This window comes from Lolium perenne, chromosome 1 (assembly GCF_019359855.2).
Source record: "Lolium perenne isolate Kyuss_39 chromosome 1, Kyuss_2.0, whole genome shotgun sequence".
Lineage (NCBI taxonomy): Eukaryota > Viridiplantae > Streptophyta > Magnoliopsida > Poales > Poaceae > Lolium > Lolium perenne.
Genome location: NC_067244.2, coordinates 69,024,098 through 69,035,351, shown reverse-complemented (window position 1 = coordinate 69,035,351; position 11,254 = coordinate 69,024,098). Strand labels below are relative to the sequence as shown.

Below are 11,254 nucleotides of genomic sequence, written 5' to 3'. Positions count from 1 at the left end.
AAGTTCAAAAAATGTACAAACGAAACAATCTACCTATCTTTGTATAGAAGATCGTCGTATGATTTTTGAGGTCATTTAGAGAAGGTAGAAAAAAATCCCTTTTGAGAAGGTCGAAAAACCTAACTTGTTACAAAAGCTGGTTTCAGCAGACCTAACCAAATTTGGCATACATTATGCCATATCTATAACAACAAGGAATATCTAAAAGGGAAAGTTTCACAAAATTTGAAATTTATGGCGAAAATGATGCCATACATGATGCTGTTTTTCGAGGTTTTGACCTGAAAATCAATTGGATATTATAAAGGGAAATAAAAAGTTCAAAAAATATAAAAACGAAACAATCTATCTATCTATGTATAGAAGATCAGCTGTATGAAATTTGAGGTCATTTAGAGGAGGTAGAATAAATCACCTTGTTAGAAAAGCTGGTTTCAGTGAGACGAAACGGCATGCGTTTAAGCAAAGTGATTTTTTCGAACATCTCCAAATGATCCCAAATTTGCCATACATGATGCCATACGTGTAACAACAAGGAACCCTATCTAAAAAGTGTCAAAAAAGTTTGCCCAACCGTATAGCTCTATCAAAAAGAACCTCACCATGGCGCTAGTATAATTTTGGGCTTACTTACAAACTTTCGTTACCTAACCTTCAACACGAAACTTGTTTCAAATCACTTTTGGCGTACAAGAAACAAATCCCTCCTTGATTCGAGCACCACAGCCTCCAAACTTTGCCGATGCCGATATCGGCATGGTCAGAACGGCTATGCTCGACGCCAGTGCTAGGTCACCGTCGGGATATGCACCCTCAATCCCGTCCCCTCATTCGATCACTGACACACCAGAGATACCACCGAGGCCAATGCCGAACGTACATGCTGATGCCAATGCCGAACATGCATCCACGCCGATGTGGGCACGGCCACGCCGCCCCGCTATGTTGGACGCCACAGACCACCGCGAGGTCTTTCCCTTCGCCACCACACTCTTCTAGCACCCATCTATACACGCCAGAAAGGAGAGACACTAGTTTTCTCTACATTGCTCGCGTTCGTGTCGGACACGGTCAGTCAAAGTTTTGAGGTAGTCGTCGATGTCGTTGACCATTTCTTCTCTTCTTTGCATGGTTAAACGCGTCTAGTTCATATCTATCTAATGCGTCTGGTCTCGCCTCATGCAGTTCTTTGTGGACGTCGATCTCATCTCGGCACTCCGCAGGCCACCTCCTCCGTGCCATCGCTGTAGAGCTCCGTTTAAAAATCTAATCCTACCCGTGTATTGCCCCTTGTATCAGCGCCATGGCCCCACTTGTCATTTGATATAGCGAAGCCCCACTCGTTCGCGTTTTGGTCAGGGATACAGCGATGCTTACGGTCAAACAAAGATGGATGGTCTAACGTGTCTTTGCAGGCTCTACGTGGCCCCACTAGTCAGAAGATAACGGTCAACCGTCGGGCAACCGGGCGTTACATCACGTGTGATGGTTTCAGACAAACGCTTGGGTAAAACTGAGGAAAAACTAAGGAGCTGGGGAAAACTGAGCACAACTAAGGACCCGAGGGCACGAAAATAGAAATCCCTTTATTAAAAACATGCAACTAATATTATCAAACTTGCTCATTTCTAGCAAAAGAATAATAGTGCCTGCAAGTTTGCTTTCTTATCCTACCGGTTTAGAATCCCTATGCATTCCTACCGAAGAATAGAATCAGTATAAAAGCGACTTCAACCCTTCAATCGAGTTCTTTTAGCTATCACAATTTCCTCAGAGTCCACTTTCCCTGGCATAGTCACTCGCTGACGCTTCAGCTTGATCTCACATCCACACTGCTTGATGCGTCGAAGCCCAGAGTTTGTTTTCCCATCATAGCGTTGAACATTTTCCTCATCGCTCGATGAGTCAGTTGCATCGTTGTCTTGCCAAAATATGCGCACAGTCATCGGCATAACCTTGACCCCCTCCTTCTCCTCCTTGGCAGGGGGGTGAGGAGGGGATAAAGCAAGCGGCTTAGCCATGTCCACGTCATCACGTTCCATTTTGGTCACCCCTGTGGCGGTGTTGGTGCCCATGTCAAACCCTTTTCCTTCTTCCTATTATCATGAAAAAACCACCACTATATCAACAAAGATATATGACTATTCTATGCGATCAAACGGGAACATGCATTTTAACTTGGTAAATTTCTATAAAAAATACATAAATGTTACTTACCTGTTTATTTTCCTCCCAGATCTGAGTGTTGAACCCCTTATGATATTCAATAGACGATGAGCTCATATCTTTGATGGTGGATGTGGAGAAAACAATGGTGACGACAATACCTAGAATAAAAAACAACAAGCCGAGAGCGGAGGTAGAAAATCGATGGCGAGAGGTGTTCATCCCAGGGTCAAAGAGACAAACAAATTAAGGATGATCGAACAACACTGCAAGTGGTCAAGGCATCATCGAATACAAGGAATGGACATGGGGCTGCAGAGGTAGAAGGCGGCGTTTGCGACTGGCGGCGTATGCACCACTTGGTATAAAGCAATCTACTATTTGGCGGCGGCGGCGGGATAAAAAGGGTTTGGAGGTGAGACGATAGGTAGGGAATAGACGATGAGGGTTTAAATAGAAACTTGTGATCCTTATCCAATCTATTAATGGGCCGGGCATTAAAATCTTCCATGGAGTGACATTGTATGGGCTATTCAGAATATAAGGGGGGCCCAATTCTAGTTATGAGTTTGACGTTTTTAGTGCACAATATAATTATAATTATATATTTATTTATTTATATATACACACACACATTTATAAGATTGTATATAAATTTAGACTGGCTAGGTTGGTCTCCAATAGATGGAAACTACTTATATATTACCAATTGTGGGAACCCCCCGGATACATGGTTGTTTGTAAAGAGAAAATTGCCACATGAGTAATCTACTTTGTTGCCATCTTATAAATTGGTTGGAACATTAAATGTTGACGATATTGCATCCAGTGATTCTTTGTTGAGGTTTCCAAAATAAAGTTTGTTCTATTGTAGTCCTCGTGGTATCATATTTAGTAGATACTATCATATAAAAAAACACTGACCTTTTTTCGTTCGACACTTGCGCTTAGATTGGTCGCGTTCCTGAAGAATGAGAAGCAAATAATAGTGTACGTTGTTTCCTCTCCCTGCTACTCATAAGTAAATATAGGAAAGTTATATTTTAAAAATCGAGAAAAAAGAAACACTGAACTCGTTATTTTCCGCACCCAATGTCTAAGAAAGCTCTAAGATATTGCAAGATCTTTCAGAGTGAGAGACCTTCCTTTTCATGATAAACCATGAATTTTATCCATGACATATCCGTACTTACGTATAGGATTATAAGAAAAAAACATGTTAACTCTTTGGTAGCCTGGATAGGCAGTCTGCGACCATATCATGTTTGGTTAGTTTTTATAGGCAGTTTTTTTTTTCTTTCTTACTCTTCTATCTTTGTAAATACTAGATGACCCGTTGCGCTATCGCGCAAATGACATGATCAAGTCAGAATTCAAATCATAATTTTTAGCTTACTTTAGTATTAAGAAGTAGCTTAAAATCTAACCTAACTATATTGCGGACACATCATTCCATTGAGGTGCTACAATAAGATATGACAATTTAGTACGATTTCACACTACGCTTTTCCGCTTTTATGATTTTGTATATGCTCCTCCACCAAATTATGATTATTATACAGAAAAAGAGGTAGCATCATAAAAGAAGCATAAAAATGACAATTACTAATTCTAAGAAGAATGTTTCTACTTATTGCGAGTAGAAAGCAGAAAAAGTTTGGTTCGAGATTTTGAACCCCTTAACTGATACCACGGGAACAAGAAATTATTACAAAAAATTTGACCACTTGATACCGCCCATCCCGATCGCGATTTGTGTTAACGGCTCAGTCTCTTCCTCTTAACCCATCTTCCAATCCCTTCGCCTTGATCAGCTACACCTCCCTCCATTCCCATCCCATCTAATCTGCTGACCAAGTACTCTATCACGGCCATCCACGCCACCCGCTACTCGCCCCAAGTTTTACCTAGCACTTGATAGAGAACAAAACAGATTAAACATTTGAGAACCCTAAGACAATATGTTGTTATTTCAAAATGCTAACACAATACATTCAATTGAGGCTAGAGGTAAAGTAGTGATACAAAGGACGCTAGCCTAGCTGGAATATGAGAAAAGCCAAATCAATCTACAAAATGAACAACTGCTAATTATCAGAGGCAGCAAAACATTTCGAAACCCCAAACTCTACAACCAATAAAGCTCTATCCTATGAACTACAACAATTGATGTGCTTTCCTTTGACTTGGAACCATACAACAACCACAACCTTCTTTTCCTATATAAACCATTATTCTTTCTGTTGCAGAAAAATAAATATGTAGATATGAATAGCACTTTGCTGCCTTGGCGGTGCTTGACAGGGAGGGAGACATGATGGTGTTTCATACTTTGCAGGAGGACACAACTCAGTTAATGTGGTAGTCAACCCAGAACAACAACAATCAGACCCCCAAAAAAATTGGCCCTTCCAGCCTGCTCCCTTACGCGCTGGACGCCGCCTAGTCCTTCCACTGAAGCCGCCCCTCCTTCTCACGCGGTGCAAAAAATAGATCAGGAAGAATGTGTGGGAGAGGGAATGGTGTTGGGATGGTGGGAGAGAGAAGAGGACAAGGCAACGAACCGCTAGGGCCGTTTTCCGCCATCATCCCCAAACAGCAAGCCAACCAACAGTTGGAGACCAATGTACAATCTCGTCAATCATCTAAAAAAGCAAAGGTTGGTCACCACACAATCTTCTAAAGGATCATTTTGAGATAACCCACCATGCAATGGAGCTGATATACCTGCCTGCAATCAAATACGATGGAGATCAACCTCAGAGGTAACTAAACGTGTAGTCAGTAGGATGGATACCGACAGATCTAATTTCCTCTTCATTCTAACTAAACTCATGCTCAAGCATGGACTTTGTTTGAAGGTAAGTGAACAACTAACACGACAATGTACACTAATGCTTTGGCATCAACTGACTATCAGGCTATGTTTTATGGAATAAATAATCTTTCCCAAAATTCTTTAAAACTGAGGACACCTCGAGTGCCACTGTTAATTAACTTGTGTAAATTAAAAAGTGTTGGTTTAGGTTATACAGATCATTAGAAAATGATCATAAGAGAATGTTGTGGCACAACACAGTGGATAAGGAATTCCAGGGACCTTGATGAAGTTCAAATCTATCGAATCTATTGATTTCGTATTCGTTTAGCGTATAACCTAACTAAGCAAATTCCACAGACAGTGCATATAGAAACACAACTTTCACATACTCGCAGAATGAAAGAAAAGCAAAGGCCAGAGAACAGGGGTACTCGAGCACTGATTTGCAGCATACACGAAAGTAAAATATGTAAATCTCACACGGGCGGTGATGTTGAAGCCAGTGAAGTTTTTACCATCCTTGGATCACTTGATGGGAGATGAAGGGGCCATTTGCTCGAGCGCCTCGGAGCCATCAGCGTCTGCAACATCCACGCCTCCACTACCGTCCAGGTTAGGACTGAGGAGGACTACCAGCAGGTGTCAACCGTAAACACAAGAATCTGAAGAAAAAAAGATGCACTATAATTCCAGGTATATTGATCAGATTGAAGAGCACATGCACTATAATTTGAAGAGTAATTTTTTTCTAAAACCTTATAGCTCTCAAATTGGACAACATACTCAAAAGCAAGCCTATCAAATCAGTAGTAGTACAAAATGAAAGAGTGCCAATGAGCAGAGATATATGTATATTTACCCAGATTAATACCTGGCTTGGAAGAAAGCAACAGCAGGTTTGAATGCACTGCACAATAATGAGGTAGAATCATGCCATCAAATCATCTGCATTCCAATACAATAATGTCCATTATCCAAACTGCTCACATATTGAACAAGAAGATACTATCAAATATAGCCAAGGAGCAAATACTGACAACAGAATATAACAAATACTGCCAGCATACTCGATGTTCACTGGGGTATTCTCTTCCTCCTCCAAATCTAGGCCCTACCGAAACATATCAAGAAATAAAGTTTCTGTAATTTATATACACTACAATAATATTAAACCTCTGAACGATCTATTCTTACCCAAGCCTTACCTAGACGGTGAGGCCATGGGCGTGAGCTGCATATGCAGGCAGTATGGGGAAGGGGCACAAGTTACTTTCGCCCCATGCTTCAACTTCACATCAAATCTGAAGTTTCTGATTGCTCCGCCATGCTGTGGCCACCCCTTAATATTAATTGTTCATGCCTGCAGTAGATATTCACATTATCTATCCTGGGGAAGGGGAGCAACACCAATATTCACACATTGTATTTCGTGAGGTTTAGACTGAACCATAACACACAATACCAAAATTGCCATTAGATAACAAATTACAACCTAGCTGATACATGGGAAACAAGCTTGGAAAACATGAATCATCGGAGAAGATCATGGGCTTGCATCAATCATTTCAGAATATGTACCCCAAAAATAATTCCCGGTTCAAACGAAAGCACACAAAATCTACAGTTAATGGCAAGAAAGCTAGACACAGATAAAGAGGAGACAAAAGTCCTAGAGGATCTGAAACAAAATGGAGCACAGAACATGAGAAATTACTTACCTCTCATTTTCCCATTTTTCTCTTGCTACCCACCCCATCCTCGAAGCTAGCCGTCCACACCCCAGCCGCACCGTGACCCCGCCATCAAGCGCCTCCAATCCCATGCGAAAAGAACCAGATCGGCCTCACATGGATTCTCCTGGTCCAATCACACCCCTCCTCCTCCATTCTCTACAGCCAGGAGGAACAAGAGTGAGAGAAGAGATAGATCGAGAGGAAAAGAGAGAGAGGAGGGAGAAGCATAATCTGCACAAATCTCACCCCTCCTCCATTCCCTACAGCAACGAGAGTGAGAGAAGAGATAGCTAGATCATATGATCCCGGTGTCATCCAAGGTAGAGAAATGCAAGTTAACCCTGCAAAGGTTCATAAAGTTTTTTTCCTATTTAATAATAGTGTAATAATCTTTATATCTCACAGACAACCAACTGACCAATGAACTACATGAAAAGCTGATCTGAAATACATAGCGGAAAACGTGCTTATCAAAATTCTGCCTGCAGGCGGCACACTGCTAAACCACTTGCGAATCAATAGTCCAACTCCAACATAAACATGGCCATGTAAAAACTGGGAGGATGGAGGACACACAACTGACGTATATATCCCTTATTGCATTGCAAATGTAAAATTTAGTATACTGTTTGTTCAACTGATTATTAACGAACAGAGAATTGTTTGATTTTTCTCTGCTATTGTTTCAGGAAGATAAGTATGCTACATATTTGAATTCAGTCCAAGTTCTCACACTAATCCTTCAGCTACAAAGGCATGAAAAACAGTGGAATGAACAATAAAATTAAAATCTACTAATCCCCATTGATGGCAGGAAATTTCAACCAAGTATATTTGTTTGCAGATATAACAATGATATTATTTTTTCAAGAGAAAGGAGAAAGGAAGCAGAGCACATAGCACAAGCTTGGAGAGGTAATGACAGTGAGAGCGCATAGCAGGAACAATGATACATTTCTGGTGGCATGGTAAATATAGCAGGAAAATAACCATATTTACCAGTTTGTGAATGATCTCAATATATTAATAGCAGAAGATAAAAAATCTCATTCCGGAGGTTACAATCACACACACATGTTAAAATCTCAACTTATACGCCCTATTTCCGGTAGGCTACGATAAAGACCAGAGTATGACGAAAAAGATCTGTGGGGCTGTGATCCCAGCCAGGTCAAGGGGCTTACAATTAGATGTGCCATGGTTTGAAAATACTTTTGACGAATAACCTCGCTACATACTCTTCTGCAAAAAAATACAAGTAGAACTTAAAACACACATCTTTGAAATAATACCACAAATTTAGGAACCAACAAAACAAATGAATGGCTCAAACACAAATAATATACTATCCAGGAAAAAAAAAGAATTGTCCACTATGAAACTATAAAGGAACAAAATGTACTCATATGACCTTGTCATGTATTAAGATGTTTGTGTGCCTGCTAAAAGATGTACTTGTGAAAAGTTAGTATATGGCTGCTAAGAACAACACAACATGTCATAAAATTCTGTGAAGTCCAAGTCAGGATACAGAGATGATCTAGTGGCTGCTAACAAAGCAAAACAATAAAGTGAATCAGTTCTCAGGTTGCCTAATTATTTTAGTCCACAAAGTTGGGCAAACTAAAATCTTTAAATGACTATTGCTACAACCTTATTTGTTGATATTGTAAATGGAAAAAAAAGAAGCGCTGGAGCATAGGCAATAGACTGGAAGGCAATTCCTGAAAATGTGAAAGGCAACATATATATGTCGAGCATCAGAAATCTAGAGCATCAACATGGACTGAAGAATATATTTCAAAACAGAAATAACCACCAGAAAGTTAGAAACAAATATATCCAACCATACATGATCTCAGACATGGCAGAAATCAGTACCAACCTTCTCTGTGGACCTCGTAGCTGATGAATGAACTATGTTCATTTGTATAAAGGGCCTTAGCAGAAAACCAAACCGGTCCAAGCCCACCCACAGCAGCAAAAACCTGAAAAAATGGAATAATATCAAACAAAACAAAATTGACTGTTGATAATCAGTAAGACCGTACAGAGACACGTAAGAAAATAATTATTGCTTATCCAATGCTAATCGACCAACGAACAGTCACCTAGAATTCTAGCACCTCTGGTAAAACAAAGACAAAGTGGGAACTTCGTGGTTTACCCACATAACGCCTCAAATGAGGAACATCAAAATCAACAAGCACGCGTAACAAATTTCTTTGAAGAAATGCATAACAGAAAAGAAGAGTCCAAGACATACCAGGCTGTATGTATAAATGATCAGGATAGAAATCGACGCATTGGAGAGGGCTCCAACCTCTGACTGCTGCCACTCTCCTCATCTGATTTCCCGTGAAGAAGAGAAAAAGGGCTATAACCTCTTTGATTTAGCCAATGGCTTCAAGCATTGACATATTCTGGTATCAATTAGAAAACAAGGTTGCCTTGGTGCATGCTCAAACAATATACAACCTAGCTATTTTTTTTACAGAGATATGGTCTAGCTGCCTGGGAACAGATAGACATGATTTTGGCTCGCTCATTATTCAACAGACGGAGGAGCAAATTCCCCAACTTTTTGCTAGTATGGAAATAGTCCAGCTGGAAAATTTTTAGGCATGTAAATGGTTAGGGATTCAGATTGTTCACCATCAATCCATCTGAAAGAAGTTTATTTGAAATAAAGGTAGGTAGCAAATATAAACGAGTATTCCTCAAATGCTAATATAAGTTAGTTCTGTAAAAATTATACATTCGGCCAGAGACAAAGGGAAACAAGTTTTTAATACTAAAAGACACGGGCATGGAGCCATGGATGTGTAAGAGCAAATTCAACTTGCACAGAAACAACACTCAATCAATCATAGATGTATAATCATGTAGATGATCCTTAATTAATTTTCAATATATGTCATTTCTGCACTTTTAAGGAGCCAGTGCATCACTAATCAGGCCATTCACTTGCAGCTCACCGACATACGCAGATTAAAAAGGTATACTGTATCCCAAATATTGCACCGGCAGAACATAGGTAGAATCGTAGAATCCTGACAGCAGATGCACGATACCAAGATGCAAGGTACAACCATTTTGGGTCTCCTGAATGTGGGAAACTATTATTAATTTTTCAGTTGTATAGATCCTTCCAGATGATCAGCAGAAAGCAGAAGCAAATGTAAAGAAAGAAGCTGCCAACATCGGTAAAAGCTAGTTTCATCTTATAAATTATCCAACTACCGGGTAAAATATTTTTATAGCTCTGAGTGCTTTATGAAACAATAGGAGCACAGATCTAGAATGAAAAGGAAACACAATGGAAGGACAAAACTACCTGACAAATGAGAGAAACGCAGAGAGGAGTACTGCTTGGGTTCATCAAAATCCAATCTTGTTCAGAGGGGCAGCATCTACTGCCAAAAATCAGCCATCAACGAATTATATTAAGAAAACAAAGCCAATTAGTAAAAACAATATATTCTAATTCCAATCTCACTTACAAATCTAGATAGTTACGCAAATTCTTAATAATACTTTTTTACGAAAACAACTTGATTGGTTCATTAATTAAGCTTAATACTGAGATACCAATCCCGAAATCGCCATAATATTATTGAGAGTGATATTTTCCACACCTTGATGGAGGGCTTGATCTGGAGCATGAAGGAGGTCATGGATCAGAGCTGAAGTGCTGAACCCGCCTCACCCAGACTACCTCGAGACCGAGCAGTGCTGCAGCAAACCTCTGCAAGTGGGAAACAAATGACAAAAGTCAACAAACCTACAAAATTGATTGGGAAAAATAGAGAAGGCTCTCACTCTTTGATTATTTGTAGAACGGGAACATTTCATCAGTTATATAGATTTCATTGGCCTCTTCTAAATGTAAGTCTAAGCTACCACCGCATACTACAGCAATGTTCTGGAAAATCCAGATCTGTGGCGTTTGGATAACCACTTCGCAACTCAGAGATATCCCACGCAATGCAAGCACCTGTACAGATTACTCTCATGCACTACCTAAATGTACAAACGAGATCAGGAGCATACGAGGAGAAGGGTCGGGAGATGCTCACCTTGACGTCACGTGCTCCGTCCCCAACACCGTGGTGCCTGGGAGAAGCGTGCGGCAGGCCGGCAGCGAGGGTCAAGCTACGGGACGACACCGGAGGCCGTGTAGTGGGGCGTGGAGGCGTTCCCGTGAGCGCAGAGACCCGCACAAGGACGCCGTCCTCCAAGAGAACGAGAATGAGCTAACGAGCGTCGCCGAGACCACCCCAGCTTCTAACTTCCATGAATCATTCAAGCAACCTTAGAACGACAAGTTTGTAAAAAATCATGTTATACAAACTTATTCTGGAAGAATTAAGATTAAAAATAAAATAGCAGAGCAAGGTCTAGTTTCATCAATGGTAAAATAGCTATAACATTAAAGAACAGAGATTAAACTACGTGCACTTAAATGAAGGATCTGTAAAACAATATACTAAGAGAACCACTACTCATGCAGAAGTAACCTTTAAATAATATA

The 11,254-nt window shown here is 40.3% G+C and overlaps 1 long non-coding RNA gene across 1 annotated transcript; it reads right to left on the bottom strand.

The window, feature by feature from the left end:
• Nucleotides 1–3,975: 3,975 nt before the first annotated feature.
• LOC127296372 (uncharacterized) lies at nucleotides 3,976–10,989 on the bottom strand. Its single transcript, XR_011755003.1, has 12 exons — nucleotides 10,800–10,989; nucleotides 10,359–10,468; nucleotides 10,058–10,136; nucleotides 8,987–9,327; nucleotides 8,606–8,708; nucleotides 7,905–7,962; nucleotides 6,967–7,061; nucleotides 6,706–6,876; nucleotides 6,193–6,347; nucleotides 5,859–6,098; nucleotides 5,503–5,649; nucleotides 3,976–4,079 (listed from the first exon to the last, which is right to left on the bottom strand). It is a non-coding gene; the product is annotated as an uncharacterized lncRNA (long non-coding RNA).
• Nucleotides 10,990–11,254: the final 265 nt, after the last annotated feature.